This window comes from Rhinolophus ferrumequinum, chromosome X, assembly GCF_004115265.2.
Source record: "Rhinolophus ferrumequinum isolate MPI-CBG mRhiFer1 chromosome X, mRhiFer1_v1.p, whole genome shotgun sequence".
NCBI classification, from domain to species: Eukaryota; Metazoa; Chordata; class Mammalia; order Chiroptera; family Rhinolophidae; genus Rhinolophus; species Rhinolophus ferrumequinum.
Genome location: NC_046284.1, coordinates 13,159,007 through 13,177,080, shown reverse-complemented (window position 1 = coordinate 13,177,080; position 18,074 = coordinate 13,159,007).

Here is an 18,074-nt window from a genome sequence, read left to right as displayed (position 1 = left end):
TGTATGGTTAGAAGTGATGTGTGCGACTTCTTGTTACCTTTAAAGCCTCCCACCCAACCATCCAAGCTTGCACTTGACTTTCAGCTCCTGGCCGGGAGGCAGCAGTGCCTCTGAGGAATGATCTGGATCTCTGATTGTCTACCGGAAGAAATCCTCACCCCTAATCATGCTGCTAACACCCCTGGACTTGAAAATGAGTGAGAAAGAAAGCTTTACTAAGAAAGCCATTGGGAATTGGGAGGCTTTTATGTGAAAGCAGGTAGACGACCCACCTCCTAATACAGCGGAGCTGGCACTATCATCCTTTCCCACTTTCCCCACCTCGATTTGCTCTCTTGCAATTTGCATTCTAAAAACCCACTGGGACATCATTCTCTGGTGCATCTGTCACCAAACTCACATTTATCCGCCAAGTCTAATTTTAAATGCTGTCTCTAGGGGAATGCTGTCCTTAATTCCAAGTTTTTTTCTCTGCTTACGCCACATTTTGTTATGCCTAAAACCTAGTAAGTTGCTTGAGTGCTTCCAAGCACGTGAACGTGAGCAAGTCACTTTCCCTCTCTGGGCTTCCATTTATAATAATGTCTGCTTAGCACCTAGTATGTGCCAAGCCCTGCACGAAGCATTACCTGTGTTTCACCTCACGTAATCTTCAGAACAAACACTTGAAGCAGGTATTATTTGTACCCTCAGTTTAAGATGGTGACATGGAGGCCTAAAGACGTGCCCCAAATCACACAGCTATTAAGCAGCACAACCTCAACTTTTCCATCATTTTGTCCACAGGGCTGTCTCCTCCACTGGAGAGCAGGAGTCGAAATAATTTCAGTATCCCCTGTACCTAATACATTGTTGATCTAGGGCAGTATCATTTTTAGAATGAATAAGTGGGGGTTGAATAATCAGAACTAGAATCAAGCTCCTCTGCTACAACTTTCCTCTACTATGTTATTCTGCCTTATATTACAGGTGTAAATTTATCCGCGGAACAAGTGCCACAAAGTAGGCATTCAATAAATATCTTGGAATATGGGGCGGCTGGGTGGCTCAGGTGGTTGGAGTGCTGTGCTCATAACACCGAGGTTGTCGGTTCGATTCCCACATGGGCCAGTAACCTGCGCCCTCCACAACTAGATTGAGAACTACGGCTTGACCTGGAACTGAGCTGCCCTGAGCAGTTGGTGGGCGGCCGGTTTGCTCGGTGGTTTGAGCACAGTGCTCATAATACCATGGTCGCCGGTTCGATTCCCACCTGGGCCAGTGAGCTGTGTCCTTCACAACTGGACTGAGAACAGCTGCTTGACTTGGAGTTTGGAGGTGGGGGGGAAGGATTTCACGGAACTTGTAAGCAGATTGTTCAACACAGCCAGCATAAAAATTAAATTAGGAAAATAATTAAAATACGGGTTCAAAAAACAATTGATGTGAGTGTAACTACAGAAGAAAACCAATTCTTTATAACTTCTACTTCCTTCCCAGGAAGATAGATCCTGCCACATAGAAATACATTTTATACTTCTGAGTATTTTTATGGGTTTTGGATATGAAGGCTTGAGAATCAAAGCTGAGGAGAGCCAAATAAATGTGCATAACAGAAGGGGGAGATTTTGGAGTTCTCAGTGCAGTTCTGGATGGAGGTTGTGAGGAGAAGCGGGAGGAGCAAGACAGGAGAAAGCAGCCAGTATGGTGTGAGGTTAGAGACAACTTGGGTTGAAAGTATCTGTAGGAATACTCACGCCCGAGATGGGTGGCTGGTGCGTGTTTTTCAAATAGGATATCTAATGTTGATATTGAAACTGTTGGCACGTTGAAAATGCAAATTACTCCTCCATATCTCTGTGATTCTCAAATTGTAAATAAAGTGTATTACATCTTCAAAGGGTGTGTGGCATGTTTGATGGAAATGAAGAAAAAAACCTGCGCTTCACATTTGAGACGACACGGTGAGGGAACGGGTGTTAGATTACCACAAGATGAGCCATGAGGGTTCCCCTTGATTTATCCTGCATCCAATGTCTTGCTAACTCCCACTAACATCTGGGTTATTTGAGGTATCACAAAGTCCTAATTTTTATAACATAAATGATCAGAGGCCTAAAAGCAGGTTTGCCCTCAATGAGAAGGAAGGCTGCGAGAAAAAAAATCTCTCATCGTCTGCATGGGCAATGAATTAGACAAAGAGCTAAATATACTTTTATGATTGGATGCCAAGGGAAAGGAGTTAGATATTTTAAAACATTTCCCAAGAGGAGATGAAATTTTAAAAGGCTTGTGTAACTCACATTTAAGTGAGCAAGGAACAGCAAAATGGCAATTTCTCCCTTCGCCCAGGATGAGGAGGCAAGTTGAGCAAGAAGAAAGCAACCAAAAAGTCATGGACTTTTGAGCAGTGGCTGGAGAGACTTCCAGGCAACCATCAGAACAGAATTTGTCCTTCCAGGGAATCACACAAAACTGCCTCTACAACAGCTGCATTGGGCTTTCATTTGAATGTATAGGCAGCTGCAGAGACATTTGCAGAACTGAGACAGTCCCATCACCAGCATTTACACAGATTGCATAATTAGCAATTATGAACAGAAAACAGGGCACTAGTAATATCTGTACTTTAAAAGCAGAGTTTTCAGCATTTGCCGAGAGAAACTGATCACTCTTTGAGATCCTACATTGCCTCTGATCGAGGCAGCCAACACTCAGAAGTAGACACGACCTACGTTTGCGGGTAGAATCCTGAGACCCAGAATAGCTCAGCCACACGCCCCAGGCAGCCATGACCTGATCAGGCCCCGTTCCTCACTGTCAGGGCCTTCGGGATAAGTGTGTTCTATGCAGTCGGCAGCACTATGCCCTGTTCATTCCTGCTGGGCTTTTGGTTTTGTTACTCTACTGAAAACAAAGCAAAACAAACAACAAGAGCAAACAACCTCAGCTTTCCCATCTGTTAATAGTCTGGGAAGGCAGGATGGGGAGTAGACCTCGAAAAGCTGAGCAAGCCAGACTGAGAGTCACCTCCTCACTGAGTCTCAGCTCTGATCTCTGCTTTCCAGTCAGAAACAACACCGAGGTCCCATTTCAGAAGGTCCCCCTCTATAACTTGTGCCATTTCAAAATGGGCAGAGACAGGCAGCGAGGTGTTCCCTCCAGCCTCTTGTTTAAGAATCCAGGGATTCAGAGGCGGCAATAGGAAATGAGAATAAAGCAGATACTCAGCACTTGATGATCAAAAGCAGTTCTGACCATTTGGTCATGGATTAGGTCCCGCTCAAAAGCCACATTGTGGAGGGGGAACCACGAGGTGTTTGGGGGAGAGGGCAGAACCACCTGCTAGTGTGAGAGGGAAAGTTAAACCAGTCACACTCAGGTGAGCAAACACAACGCTACCTGTGGATTTTACAGTTGAAAGTTGACCCCAGAGGTTAGCTCAGAGATGTAGAGAGGTGAAGTCTTTTGACATTTTTGGTCAAGGTTCAACTCATCAGTTCATACGAGGGCCTGACAATAAGTTCGCCAACACATCCTAGAAAAAGTGCTGCATACCTCATTGCTGAATATCACTATAGTCACCTTTGACGTACTCCCCTTGGGAAGCTATGCACCGACGCCAGCGCCTAGTCCACCCTTCAAAGCAATTTTGGAACTCTTTCTGGAATGGCCATCAGAGCTGTCGTCATATTACCCTTGATGTCCTGAATGTCATCAAAATGTCTTCCTTTCAATATTGCCTTCATCTTCAGGGAAAGAAAGAAGTCATTGGGGGCCAGATCAGGTGAGTAGGGAGGGTGTTCCAATACAGTTGTTTGTTTACTGGCTAAAAACTCCCTCACAGACGGTGCTGTGTGAGCTGGTGCATTGTCGTGATGCAAGAGCCATGAATTGTTGGCGAAAAGTTCAGGTTGTCTAACGTTTTCATGATGCCTTTTCAGCACTTCCAAATAGCAAACTTGGTTAGCCGTTTGTCCAGTTGGCATAAATTCGTAATGAATAATCCCTGATATCATAAAAGGTTAGCAACATCGTTGCAACAAGTTCACGAACTTAATTGTCAGACCTCATAGTACCAGTTCTGTGAAGCCTCACACTTCCTACAGCCCACAGCAGTGCCCTCTACCCTGGAGAAGAGAGACCTTTGCCCGTGCAAGGACTATGAGGGCAGGAGTGTGCTCAGCGGATTCTACACATCCTCATTTCATTTTCATCACACTCCTACCCAGTATTGGTAAGATCAAAATTTCCCCCTCTCTCCTAGCACACCTGACAGCCAGCTGTAAGTAAAACTCATTGATCATCCTCCACCTCTCTCGCAAGTTTCTTGCCATGTGAGCAGGAGTGATGTATCTGACTGGTTAGATGCCAAAAATGTGACCTTGACACCCATTGAAAGCAGCTTCCCCAGGGAGGAGGAGAATGAATGAAATTTTGATGCTCACTTGTACTCTCCACCTGTGGCTCTCACTATGCTGTGAGGCAAGCTGGGATCCTTGAAACATCTGGGCGGCAGTCCCAACCATCTCCACATACGAGCTGAGGTCTAGACTTGTCCGCAAGGGATAGGAAGGCTGTTTTATCTCAGGCCTGCTAATTCACCAAATAGAGCTGGTGTTTTCATTCCTTGATCTCAGTCCCTATTTCTCAGTTCAGACCATGGAACAAAAAGCTATATGGTAAACTATTCACCTTACATCTGGCAACAGGTAATTTGAACCCATAGCATAAGAAGAAGTTGAGTCGAAGTAGCTTATGTAACTTGCCCACTTGTTTCCTATTCCACATGTATTAGTTTCTTCAGTCTCACTTATTAAATTTGAAGTATCTGAAGGCAAGAACTGTACTATTATTTTCATCAACAACTGTATTATGAATTTTTAATCAGCACTATTATCATACAGCTGAGAAGGTAATATATGCAGGTGATTTAAGTGTACTATATGTGGAATCTAAAAAAAAGAATAAATGAACCAACTAATCAGAAACAACCTCAGAGACACAGAGGAAAAACTGAGGGTTGCCAGATGGGGGGTGTGGGGCTGACGGAGAAGGTGAGGGGATTAGAAAGCACAGTCAGCAAGCACAAGATTGCTGCGGTGATACAAAAGTCAGTGTGGGGAATATAATCAATAATGTTGTAAAGATTTTGTTGTAAAGGTCTTATTAGGGAGACCACCTCAGGGACGGTGTAGATGCCTGATCACTGCACTGTATACCTGAAGCTGAAGCTGAACAATAATGAATGTCAACTATATATATATATATATAGTTACAAGAAGCGGAGTACAGCATTAGGAATAGAGACAGTAGAAATGTAATGGCTGTGTGCGATGTCAGAGGGGTAGTGGATTGGGGGTGGGGGGTTACCACTGTGTGAGGGGTATAAATGATAAATGTCTAACTATTACATTGTTTTGCACATCTGAAACTAAAAAAATTAATAATAATAATAATAATAATAATAATAATAATTGGAAGAGGCTTTCTATGAGGCACGTACTATAAAGGGCATGTTCATTTCATAACACATTTAATTTCTGACACTATTAGATAGGTATTATTATCCCCATTGTAAAGGTAAGAAAACAGACAGAGAGACAAAGCAAATTGCTGAACTTCAGAATACTAGAATGTGGCCAAGGTGGAATCTGAACACAAGCATATCTAATTCTAAGTCAATTTCTTGCATTCACCCACATTTCTTTATAATAGGTTGACAATTTCCTAACGACATGTCTAATCGGGAAAGGGGTCAAATTTTCCCATCATTACATTGTAACACCACTCAATGAAGAATGGCAATGGCAATGGATCTAACCTGCAGGACCCACAATGCCTAGCACAGACTTCGGCATTGAGTGAGTATTTAATAAATTCTTGAGGAGTGAAAATGATGAAAACGTCAACAAAAAGCAAAAGACAAGCATGCCACCATATAACTTATAAAATACTGATTTACATGTTAGTGGAGAGGATCTATTGTCCTTAAGACCCCCCCCAAAAAAGTATTTTTTTAAAGATCAAAAAAATGTATCAAAAATCATGTAATTTCTGGTTTTCCTCCCTCTGTGTTTGCTACTGTAACTGCTGTGGCCTACAGAGTCTTCGTCTGTACAATGAGAATATTAATAATGCCCTCCTCATCTTACAGGGTTGTAGGGAGAAAGAGATAAAATTATTTCAGGGCACACATCTATCATAGTACTTACGACAGTGTGCTGTCATTATTGGGTTTTGTGACCAGCTCGAACACTCAACTGAAATCCTTAAAGGAAAAGACACTTGCATTCTACTTTGCGTTCCTGTTTTTAGTATCTTTCAATGTAAAAATCATTAAAGGAATGAATGATACAATTAATTCATAAAATAATGAATACATGAACACTTCTTATAAAAGAACATCATGACATATTTATATTTAATGTGTGCGTGTGTATAACTATATATACATAAAACTATATATGTACGCACCAATATACATACAATAAATATGTATATATAACTAGACATAATTATATATATATATATATAAAATGATATAAAATGAAGTGATTGAAATGTTCTGATACTGAGTTACTTTCAATTTAAAATTTTACTTTTAATCACTTTTTAATTGTCAACTTCTGTGTCACCATCCCACGCTTCCTCATCAGTACAATTGGTGATGGTTGCAGAGCTCTGTAGATTTACTAAAAATAACTGAATTGTACACTTAAAATGAATAAATTTGATGGTATGTCAATTACACCTCAATCAACTTTTCTTAAAGTATCTCTGTTTTATTCAAGTTGAAAGTTTCTGTTTTCGTTTGTTTTTGTGCGGTAGTTTGTTTCAGTTGACCTGACGCTTTGGACTTAATCCAACATGCAATTCCCCATCAGGATGTTTTTCCCCGCTCTCAGTGGCCTGCCATATTCTCTTTATTTCAAAGTTGGTATCTAGTTGACATATTCTGTGGCATTAGCAAAGTTCCCATGAGCTACAGGCTGTCCTCTGAACTTTTGTTGCTCTCCAGTTCAGGGTGTGGCACCTCTGGCCCTATCCTTTGAGGGTGCATACTGAAATGTGACTGCACCTCCCTGCAATATTTTGTCCTTTGCACTGTTGCTTGCAGCAGAAGTCTGTGTCCCTGCCATGACCTATTACCATGAGATCTCAGCATTCCCTGGCTTTGTTTTCACCAATCCCAGATGAGTTTTAGCTTACCAGTGAGCTCAACCATCATGGGCACGAGAAATCTTGGCTACTTTCTCCGTATCAGTCTGGAAGGCCCAGGGCTGTTGAAGTCAGTGCCTTAAATGCAGATCTAGGACATCATAGTCAGGCAATTTTAACCCTACACCTTGGGCACCTTGTTGCTCCACTGTGATGCGAATTTGGGGGCATTTTTATGATGCTTTCAATTTCCCCAGGCTATTCTCTGACCTACCCTGCACTAGGAATTCTGCCCAACTCTCCCTCTTGGCTCTGAGGTGTGTCCATATAGAGGAAGAAACTAAAAGACCCATGTATGACCACTATGACCTAGTTTGGGAACCAAGATCTGAAAACTGACTCACTTTGCTTTCTTAGGATAATATCTTAACCCGTCACCTCCTCCTCTACCTCCGGTCAGGTGACTCTAGAGCTGGCTCAGGCTGAACACAGGAAGAATGGAAAAAAAAAAAGCGTGACACATTTGAAAAATATTTTTGAGAATATTAATCTGCACTACATGAGATTATTTTTTAAATATCGGTCTTCTAGACCAAGAATGACATAAACTGTAGAAGAAATATTCAATTAAATTGGAATGCAAATGGCTTCGAGGTCTGAACCAATTTGGGAAGCAGATTCAAATCACTGAGTTCAAAGCAAAACACTGTTTAAAAGGGTAGAGAGTCAACACATCAGAGTTAACAAACCACATAGTATACATATCACCTGAAGGCAGCAACTAAAAGGGACACTTTTCCTATGCGAAGGTAGATATTGCTATAAACCCGTATCATTTATATGATTGCCAGATGTAAGAGGATGGATCTAACTAGCTAATTTCAATTTGCAGTCACATCTATCCAAATAATGGGATCGCTAGCACTAGAGTAGACAATAATATATGCTAATCGGAAAACTGCAGGTGTCTCAAAGACAAACCCACTGCTTGAAAAGAGAGTACTTTACCATATCTATATCAGATTAGTTGACTCCAAAAATCTCTTTTTATGTAATCTATGGCTTTGGGTGGGGGAGTTTTTTCGTGATGTTGTGAAATTTGTTCTAGCTATTCAAGACAGCTTGACAGCTAATAAAACTCACAGTGAGTACAAAATAAAGAAAACCTTAATGGATGCCAGATCCAGACCCTGCCATTGTTGTCCCTACCTTTTGATAGACTGCAAAAACCTTGATCAGAGCTTCCCAAACGGGTTTTGAGTTACTTCATCCCATGAGCTTTGGGGGGGGGGGGGGCCGGGGGGGGGCTCTAAGTCATGCATCCATTATCTCTAGTCATGAGTAGCCTTTTCTATTACTGGTTGCCTGTACCCATGTTTCATTAGCTTCACGCGCTATGGAGTAAAAGAGGTTTGGAAGTACCGATGTAGGTCCACGATGGTCAAGAGGTCTCATCTCACAAAGTCAGTCATACGCAGTGCTAATACCTGCCTTGAGCAGTTATAAAGAAAGGTTCCAGCACAATGGTCGGTGTCAGCAGGAGGGAGTCCTATGCTTCATGACCAATCCTTCCCACGTGTCTGGAGGGTGAGCACCTCCAGCGAACTTTGTATTTGTTCATCTTGCCACCTATCTTAGGATTCTGAGGGTACAAAAATAAACCGATTGTCTTTGCTAGGGAGATGCTATACATACAAGACGCTATATATACAAGCAGGTGGGGCTGTGGAGAGGAGTAAGAAACTGTTAATCAAATTTAGTGTGAGAAGGCACTTAACTACAAATCTTTCCCATGGGCCTGCAATGTTTTTATAATGTATGTTACAAAGCAACTGTTGGGAAAAAGCATTGGCCCTATAGAGAGTCCTGTTAAAAGTAAATGGTTATGATTATGCTTATTTTCAGCTCCACTTAGATAAATGTATTCCTGGCCTAAGGTGTTCAGGGTCTTTTGTTTTACTCAGGCTATCCAAAGCACGCCAGGTCAGTACCTCATTCTGCCATATTTGGTATTCAGAAAGAATCTACTGAATTACATCATTCCATCTAGAATAAATGCAAACTTAGTCAACATAACATTCGACGTTTGAACGGAATCATTCCTTAATAGATTTTAAACATTAGTGATCTCTATTTTGAAAATAATTTTGTTAATTTGTAGGAGAAGGAGTTCTCCTGTCTTACCATCATCAGATGTCCTGTAATTAAATGCTCAAGTCTGTTTCCAGCCATGTCTCAAAACTCATACTAGATAATACTAATTCTCAAAGACATTCTCCTCCACTACATTTTACTTACACATTTATACAAATAAGAGCTAGAAGAGGAAACACTACTTAAAAGACTGAACTACCTAAGCTTCAGTATCAAATTAAAGACAGCAAATCCTTTCATCATGTTATAGCTTCAAGTGTCATCTAATTGCTGTATTTATTTCAGTATAAAGGAATAAATGAAAAATAAAAATATTTCAAATGATAAAAAGCAATTATCTCCATTTCAACATTTAAAACCATATTTTACAAAGGTGCAGTATTAAGTATAACATTTTAATAAGAGCAATTTTCATAATTATACCTCAGCTTAATATCCCCATTTTAATTAGAATCTTCTACTCTGCTGCAAGATTTCTACAAAGTCAATTGGAAATGTTACCAACTTCTATTACCAATGTAACCAACCTTTAGAACAACTTACAATCTTCAAAAAGTCCCAGAATCCTTCAATGTTTTGTCACCTTTTTTTCTCTAGAAATAAGTGCTACTACCTCAAGGAGAATCATAATATAATTAAAGTAATATGAATGTGCATACCTGCATTCCATTCTAAGATCACCAAATTCTTCGCCATTTCCACTTACTGACACGCGAGTACCATTTCTCTTAGTTGATGATCATGGCCATCTGTGAAATAATTGTTGATTAAAACAGAATACTGTAAAAGAATGCAAAACCACCACTAAAAACATGAATTTGGGAAAGATCCTAGTATTCAATAGGATTCTTTTCACATTCTCTTAATATAGCCATTGTAGTCTCTTGTTTTGACCTTCACAATTCATTCTTACCTTGCCTGGTCTCCTCGAGAGGACCCAGTGAGTTAGAGGTCTGCCTTTTATTCAGTTTCATCTTTAATTGTTAATTCCCTCAGACGCTTCCTGAGAATATTACTTTAACCACCAATGACACAGCAGATTTTAATCCCACCGCATTCAAATTCTCTGTAGAAAATGGCAAGTCCTCTCCAAGGAGAATTAGAGTTCCACTGTCTTAGAGCTTCAGCGAGGCTCTACCCCATTCATACAACACTTTCCGTTTCTAGAATTCTCATTTCTAAAATTATATTTTAAGACAGAAGCAAATAGTTTTTTCCCTGCCCACTGACGACTGGGACCAATAACTTGTACAGAAAGCTGCTACAAATTACTCAATGGTTTAACTATTCCATATGGCTATTAAATGACACAGTTACACTGCCAGCCCCAATAAAGCAGCTGAGTCTCCATACAGTGGTAAAAAGGTGGAATTTGCTTTTGTATTTCGCTACCTGCAAGTAACCTAGCATCTATCAGATTGTCTTGGAATTATCTAAAGCTCCTTCCTGCCTGCCACAATGTTTCATCCAAATCTCCTGATTAAGCCCATAATTCTAAAGCATGTTCTGCCTCTTCAACTCAGTGCCAATTTGCTTGGAGCTAGGTTTTGGAAAGAAAGCACTAAGATCGCATTAAATCTCATTACAAAATGAATGGCTGACATCTTTCTATTAGCCCTCACCCATTCATCCAACAAATGTTATATTTGGTGCCTCCAACGTACCAGTGTTGAGACTGGCAAGGGCAATACAACAGTGAACAAAAACAGACATGGCTCCCATCACTATGGCTTAAAATCTAGTAAAGAGATGTGGATATTAATAAAATAATTACAAAGAGAAGGACCTGATGTCCTGAGAAGATCTGACCTAGTCTCCGAACTCAGGAAAAGTGAAATTCTGAGAATATGATGATCGAGTTGCTATCAAAAGAATGAATACGAAGAGGCAGGGGAAGAGTGTTCCAAAAAAAAAACCAGTGGTGAGAGAAGATCAGCATAGCTAGCGTAGAAATCATGGAGGAGAGTAAATGAAAGTGGAAGCCACAGGATTTAGGTACTTGCAAGTTATAATAATGGGGTTTTATTTTTTTTCTTTTAGCCAAAGAATGATGTGACATACAGCGGTTATTTAATTGTAGAAGGTTGGGAATGATGATAGGACATGATTAGATTTGCAATTTGAAAAGATTCGTCCCGCTGCTGTATGGAAAGAAACTGGAGTTTAGAGTAGTCAGGAGGCTGTGGCAGTACTACATGTGAGCAATGACGACAGAATGGACTAGAATGTTAAGTATGAGTAGTTTTGGACACATCCACGTGGATATTTTGAATAGTCTGAGAAACATGGCCTCAGCATTCAGAGGAAACATCTGGGCTAGAAATATGATCCATCTCACTAGGGCATTTACATTTTTTAAAAGGATATTTGTTAACTTAACGTAGCAATTACAGAAACATATTTGTACCAAAGTTTCCTACCCAGTGCCTTTTAAATCCAACCACTGCCTATCTAATCCTAAGTCCACCCCCATCTCAGTAGCATGAGTAACTTTTTGAAAATACTCCTTTGATTATAACAAATCGTCAAATAGAAGAACAATGACATTGTGAACTTAAAGATTCACTGTTTTCTACAGCTCTCCCAGGAATCATGAATTGAAGTCTAAGAAAGCAAATTCTAGGATGAAAATTAAAATACAAATCATGAATTCCATCAAAGTACTGAGTCGCTATTAAGCAGGCTAAGACAAGGACAAAAGCGTTCAGAAAAATTTCCAAAGAATTCTGGAAATCATTTATTTATGATGATGCCCTATTGTCTCAAAAAATGATTTGTGGCTTTCAAAGACACACATAATGCAAAACAGAAGGATCAAAATAAAGGTAGAACAAAATCAATTAAATGGAAGCAATGACCTTGATATTATAAGTCATATGAAATGAGTAAATACCATAATTGGGCTCTGATTTGAGCCCTCTGCATTTCTTATCAGTTAAAAGGTGAAAAAGGAGAAATGTTGAGTTATACCAGTGATATATGCTGAAAAAAATGGGAACATACTGCATTTTCCCTGCCATCTTGGAACCTGTGGAGGCCTCCTTGGAACAGGACTAGTAAAACGACAAATATGTCTGGAAGGCTGTGGTCCAAGGCCATTTTTGCTGGCTATAACCAAGGTGTCTGGAACCAGAGAGCACACAGCTCTTCTTAAAATTGAAGGTGCTTATTTATACTTGAGATGAAACTGAATTCCATCTAGGCAAGAGATGTGCTTACTTTTACAAGGCAAAGAACAACACAGCGACTCCTGGTGGCAAACTGAACAAAACCAGAGTAATCTGGGGAAAGGTAACTTGCTCATGGAAACAATGGCATGGTTGGAGCCAAATTCCGAAGCAACCTTTCTGCTAAGGCCGGAGGACACAGAATCCGTGTATTGCTATACCCCCTCAAGGATTTAAACTTAATGAAAAGTAAATAAAGTGGATTTGTTCTCTTTTAAAAAAAAATGGGACATATCATGTGATAACGAGATAAATTATAAAGTTGAGACTTTCCTAGAATGTCTGAAATATAAGGTTCTCTTTGTTGTATAATTCTCATTGCTTGATTAAAGACAATATTTATATGAGCTGTGATCAAACAATATGGTGAATGTCTCAGTAAAAAAAATTATTACAGTTAAAGACACATGGCCATTAATCCCCCTCAAAATATTCCTGCTTACATGGAACACACATAATCCCATCATTCTTGCCACTTTCTGAAGCAGTTCTGGAAGTCCTCTTTTGTATGTGTGTTTAGTTGCACTGTCATGGCTGCCTCGATGTCCTGAATCATTTTGACTTTGGGGAAGAGCCAGAAGTCGTACAGTATCAGATCCAGTAAATAAGGTGAATGAGGACACACCGTAATGTTTTTGTTTGACAGAAACTGCCATACCCAAGAAGCGATGTGTGACAAGGAGCATTGTCATGATGGAGGATGATTTATGGCACACTTTAAAACACTCCTTCTCTCAACCATAGCTCACACAGAGTGACTACACTGAACAAGTTGAAACTTGTCACACACTGTTACTAAGGTTCCACACATCACTTCCAGCTTCCCATATTGAAGATCCCTGCCTTTCCATTGGATAGCACTTGGCGGCAGCTTTCATCATGTTTTGTGATTACAAGGGAAAGGCTCCTTGTCTCTCATCGCTTCTGGTACCGCAATTTCTGTCAAATAAACGCATTACAATGCGTCCTCATCCACCTTATTCACTGGATCTGGCACCATGCGACTTCTGGCTCTTCCCAAAAGTCAAAACGACCACAAAAGGTAAACGTTTTGAAGTGATTCAGGACACCGAGGCAGCCACGACAACGCAACTAAAGACACTCACGAAAGAGGACTTCCAGAACTGCTTCAGAAAGTGGCAAGAACAATGGGATAAGCGTGTTCGAAGCGAGGGGGATTCATGGCAATGTGTATTTACTGTAATAATTATTTTATTTAAACATTCACCATAATTTTTGATCACACCGTTTTTTGATTGTTTGTTTGTTTTTTGTAGATACATTTCCTTGTATTAAATTTAAGAAGGCATAAATGGTGTCTCTAGAATTTAATACAAAGTTTGGCATACAAGAAACATAGCTGACTGGCAAAATGATTGTCTTATCCTCTATAGTCTGTTTAGTATTGCCAATGGTTGCTTGAAGCTCCATTTTCTCCTCTTGTGCAAACATTCAATCATGACCTCAGTTCAAAATAAAGCAGTTTTAACAGGCTTTGGCTCACAAATGCAGGAATGGAGTGTCACACTGGTGTAAAGACCAGATTCTCCCAGGTCTCTTCCCTCCCCACATGGGCTATTCTTCCCTCCAAATCAAACAATTATTGATCTATTTTTTTCAGCTTAGTTTGCAAATGGGTAAGTTTTCTAAGTTATAAGGAAGTGTCCTGAAAGACATTTCTAACAATAAGCTACTTTAAATGTATTTCTGTTCAGAGGACTAATATGTTGTGTTGTATAAATATGCAGGTGCAACGTGCAAGAGTCTGAATTTTGTTTGTAAATATACCTCTTGTAAGTCCTTGAGGGGCTTTCATCTCATATTTTATTTTAACTGCAATATAAAAAAGTACTATGGGGTTTTTTGTTGTTGTTGTTGCCAAAAGAGATTTGTTTTATGTTAAGGTGCAAATTATACATCAGTTCAATTATATCCCACAACTTTGATGACGTTTCCTTGAAACTGGTGGTACTTCTTTTTAAGTACTAAGAAATACTAATAAATACTGTACTGAACACTTTGTTACATAAACACAAAATCCTAAATTACCAAGCTAGTTGTTAGGTTTGGCATCACTTCAAAGGGGTGTTTCTACAGAGTCTGTCTCCTGAGGAGACGGTTAATTACCGCTTTAGGACCCTGTGTTCATGAAACAGCTTAGACTTTACGGAACAGAATCCTCCAAAGTAAATCACATCTCTTGGGATTGATAGCTGACATGTCAGAGAGAGACAGCGACAAAGTTCGTTTTTGGTTAGTTAACATAATAATGAGACTTCATTTGTGTGGAACTTTAGGAGTTTGCAAAGCATTTTTACATATCATACTCTTGAATACGAATAACATTTTGGTAAGTAATATGTAAGACACCAATTTACGACAATAATTCAAAGAAATAAAATCTAGGTGTTTTAAACCTTCCTATCTTCTGTTTGTCTGTTTATTATTATTGGCCTTAAGTGTCCAAGAGCTTTTCTTGTTATTCCCATGAGCCCCTTGGCTATGGCTATTATTTAGCACACTGTAAGGAACACTCCTGGACTCCTCCATTTTTCTGCCCTGAGTCATTTTAAGGAAGCAAAAGGTCCTCGAATCAAGATGCACTAATTAAGTCCTTGCTCGTGGATGACATGGATTACTTCTGAAGATTCAACTCAATAGGACACTTACGGAGTCTCCACCTTATGAGTCTTACATGCGGGTTCTGGATATTGCTAATACATAATCTCTGCTTTCAAGGAGCTTGCAGTGTTACAGAGTTAAGGGAAAAGTACACCACTGAAAACAAAGCAAGGTAGAAGAAAATAATTGCTCGAGTAGAATCTTTAAAATAAAGTGCTGGCAAATTACAGAGGAAAGAGCAGAAGTTATAGAAAGCTTCACGAATGAGCCATTGCTTGATCTTTGTCTCAAAAATGATTACACTGTATAAAAGTATGTACAGGCAGGAGAAACACGCCTTTTGGTGCAGGGTGTTTGGGAAATCCTGAAGAGGTGATCAAGGCTCATCAAAATATTCTTTTGAAAACATCAAATATGATATGAATATGGTTCTCAACTTTTTCTGTCTGACTTATTTCGCTTATGATTTCATTCATATGTGGGATATAAAACTGAAAGCAACAAAGGAACAAGACAACAAATAAAGAAACAAAAACTCATAGACACACACAAGTTTAGTAGTTACCAGAGAGGAAAACGGTGTGATAGATGAGGGCAAACAGGATCAAATACATGGTGATGGAAGGAGAACTGACCTGGGTGGTTAACACACAATTTTATATATAGACGCTGCATTATAGAATTGTACACCTGAAACCTATGTAACTTTACTAAGCATTGTCACCCCAATTAATTTAATTCAAAAATATATATAATATGAATATAGCAGTCTCTTCAGAAATAATTATGTGTATGTGAGGTAATTATTTCCAAAAGTAGCATTTTCTTTTTTTTTTTTTTTTTAGGATTTATTGGGGAATATCGGGGAACAGTGTCTCTCTCCAGGGCCCATCAGCTCCAAGTCGTTGTCCTTCAATCTAGTTGTGGAGGACGCAGCTCAGCTCTAAGTCCAGTAGCCGTTTTCAATCTTTAGTTGCAGGGGGCGCAGCCCACCATCCCATGCAGGAATCGAACCGGCAGCCCTGTGTTCAGAGCTCACGCTCTAACCAACTGAGCCATCCGGCCACCTAAAAGTGGCATTTTCAAAGCTATGTTTCACACTTTCATAATGGTCCAAAAAAGATAATCTGTGGACCTTTAAACAAACATCTAATACAAATTTCCTTTTATTAATCTCGATTCCGTTTACATCAGCTGCTTCTCTGTGAGGACCACCACGATCTCTGTGTACAAGACTGTAGACTAGTGATGCAAGTGTCCCACTGTTTGGCATTTCCGGGTTGACCACAGTTGAGAGACAGTATATACTTGGAGTTTGCTGGGAACCCCACCTTTGCGAAATACACATGCCTTTCTATTACTAGATAGAAAGTAACCTCAAGTATAGATCTTGTTCTACTCAAAGAAAGCTGAATCGCACGCTGCCTGAGTAGTAAACAGATGGATGTTACTTAGGGCAGAATCAGCCTAAGCATTAGCCTTCTGTTCCATTATATATCTGGGGCTACATAATCAAGCCTGCTCCTACTTTAAAACATGCATTACATTCATGGAGCAGATCTGCATTTGTGCAGAATGCACAGATGTTTTTCTACAACTTTTCCATTAAGTGTAATAGGAGACTGAGAAGGTTCACACATTTGTTTATCAAATACCATCTCCAACTTTTAAGCTACACAAAGATGTTAATTTTCAATAGATTTGTGAAAGTTATCTGAGGCTGACTTATTAAGGGGACTAATATGTTTTTACATTAATTTCTAAAAAAAACCAGAAGGCATATGGATACAGAGAACATTTTGAGGGTTGCCAGATTGGGGGTGGCGGGGTGGTTGGGGACAGAGTAGAAAAGGGGGAAGGGATTAAGAAGTACAAATTGGTAGTTACAAAAGAGTCATGGGGATGGAAAGTACAGCATAGGAAATATAGTCAGTAAAATGGTAATAACTATGTATATAGTGCCAGGTGGGTACTAGATTTATCAGGGTGATCACTTCACAAGTTACACAAATGTCTAATCACTATGTTGTACACCTGAAACCAATATAATATTGCATGTTAACTGTAATTGAAAAATAAAATACACAGAAAAGTAGCAAGACTAGATATAAAAACCTGCAAATGTAACAAAATGCAATTGTTTCATTAAAAAAAAAAAAAAGCCAACACATGACAACTACTAAGTTTCACTAACAAAGTCATTCAGCCAGGGGGAAAGTATTGAACTTATTGTTTAACACCATAGAGACAAAGCAATAAGCTAGTTGATTAATTGTTTCACTGTTCAAACACCCCCACCCACCCCCCCAAAAAAAAAAGATTTTGGTCGCTAGAGTGTCCACATTCATTCTTGTTCGTCGTGTATCCACAGAGCATAAATCACCGTCCCTATAATGTAATAGGCACGTATAAATGCTGATTAAACTTACATTACAGAAAATTGAAAACAGTGTGTACATGCTGCTGCTAGAATTTTTTTCCAGATTTAATTTTTAGTACATTTGATAACATTTAATCTTTGGTTGGATCAACACTGTGAACACAATATTCTAGGTGATTAAAAAAGTATTCACCTCACATACACCAAAGAAATCCATTTTAATATGTGAATAGGAGATGTATTCTGATATTAAAATATAAACTATGTTGACAAATGAAAGTTAAAACACTAAACATGATATCAAATTTATTTTAGGCATTGAAGACATTCATTTCTCAGGAACTAATAATGTTGTGTTGGTTTCATATTGTTGCATAATAAGCTACCAGAAACTTAGGAACTTAAAACAATTTCTGTTCATTATCTCAAATTTCTGTTAGTGAGAAGTCTGAGCGGGGGTTGGTTGGGGTTAGCAGGATTCTTAGATTAGGGTCTCATGAGGCTGAAATGCAAGTTCCAGCCAGACTGGGCTCTAATCTGTAAGCTCTGGA